This window comes from Tamandua tetradactyla, chromosome X, assembly GCF_023851605.1.
Source record: "Tamandua tetradactyla isolate mTamTet1 chromosome X, mTamTet1.pri, whole genome shotgun sequence".
NCBI classification, from domain to species: domain Eukaryota; kingdom Metazoa; phylum Chordata; class Mammalia; order Pilosa; family Myrmecophagidae; genus Tamandua; species Tamandua tetradactyla.
In genome coordinates this window covers 88,317,321-88,319,088 of record NC_135353.1, presented here as the reverse complement: position 1 = coordinate 88,319,088, position 1,768 = coordinate 88,317,321, and the positions used below count along the sequence as shown (strand labels likewise).

The 1,768-nt window shown below is 35.5% G+C and overlaps 1 pseudogene; it reads right to left on the bottom strand.

Annotated features, from left to right (window-relative positions):
* Window positions 1–301: 301 nt before the first annotated feature.
* On the bottom strand, window positions 302–1,336 carry LOC143671918 (U11/U12 small nuclear ribonucleoprotein 48 kDa protein pseudogene; annotated as a pseudogene).
* Window positions 1,337–1,768: the final 432 nt, after the last annotated feature.

Genomic DNA, 1,768 nt, shown 5'->3' with positions numbered 1-1,768 from the left:
TTAATTTTTATAATAGTAGCCATTCTAGTGGTTGTGAAATAGTATCTCATTGTGTCTTTGATTTACATTTCCCTAATAGTTAATGATGTGCATTTTTCATGTGGTTTTGGCCATTTTTTTTTATCTTTGGAGAATATCTATTCAAGTCCTTTGCACATTTTTTTAGGCGCTAAGTATTTGTTAAAAAATAATGATCTGAGCACTAACAGGCCAAAAAAATACATTCCCCTACTCAAAGCAATTGCAATGAAAATATCAGCATACTTGTTTTCATGGCATAATTAATACATGCACAAATACTTCATTTACATTTTTTGTTTACTTCTTTATGACTATGATGTCTTTCCCTATCCCCCTCTCTCTTTCTTCTTGAGTCCCAGCTTTTATCCTTATCTTTACTTTTCTTTCATTTGTGTGGGCTTCTACTCCAATCCCTTCTATGTTGTGAACACTCAGTGTCTAAATAGCTCCTGCAATCTGTCATGAATCTACTGAAGCTAATCACCTTTCTTCTTTCTTTTCAGCATCATCCTCAGTTTTTTCCTGCTCTTCCTGCGAATGACTACTGAATTCTTCCATGTGTACATTGATCATATCTCAGATTACCTCAATATATGATTTTTGGTTATATAAACATTTTATTCTCTATAGGGCAGGCATCTTCTTTTATAATCTCTCACTTCTGCCAGGATTTCAAGGTAAGATTTTGAACATTTCTGGCTATTATCTTGATTGACTTCTGCATCCTAGTCTACAAAGAGGTCCCTGTCATTTTCAATGATTTGAGAATTGGAACACTTTTTCTTTGTCTACTCAATTACAAAGTTATAGATGGCACGATGGTCAGCTTGGATTAGATTACAAACCATTTGTGATTTAGAGGAACTTCACCAGGTAAGGAAGAATAAATCATTTGATTATAGCAATCACCATCTTTTCCAATTGAAGTTCTAGCTTGTTTAATTATCTGGAATTGTGAGTCCTTATCTGTTCAAAGTAAATGAAGGCGTCTTCACATTCTCATAGAAAAATTCAGGATTATACATTTCACCCTGTTCTTTTTTGGTGCAGCCCAGTTCCCTCAATTTACACGATACCATATGCTTTGTTAAAGGTGATTTAGTCATGTGATTATTGGAATCATAAGGTCATATCACAACTTCATCATCTGGCGCCTCTTCTTCTTCCCTAGGTCCAGCCAATCCAGGATCCTGCCCAGTGACGCTGTCACCTCCTCCAGCGTCCAGCAGCAGCTCTCCGTGAATTCGGTCAGTTCCCGCTGGAGCCGCCAACGTTCCTCCACAGGAGGAGGTTCGCTTCCGTGGCCCCTTTGCATATTTTTAAACTGAGTTGTGTTTCTGTTGTTGAGTTGTAGGAGCACTTTATATATGCTGTACATTAAACCTTTATCTGATATATGCTTTGCATATATTTTCTTCCATTCTGTGGATTATATTTTTGCTTTCATAATAAAGCCCTTTGATACACAAAAGTTTTAATTTTTATGAAGTCTCATTTATCTTTTTTCTCTTTTTTATTGCTTGTGCTTTTGATGTAAGTTATAAGAAACCATTGTCCAATACAATCACCAGTAAATTTTTCAGGAGGTGTAATGGTTAGAGAAAGAGCTGAGGAAATGGGTACAAACCAATACCAGTTGTGAGGTATAAATTGGTACATATATTTTTGAAATTATACTTTGATAGCATAAATCAAGAGCCTTAATCATATTTATAAAGTTTGGCCCACTAATTCACCTTCTATGACT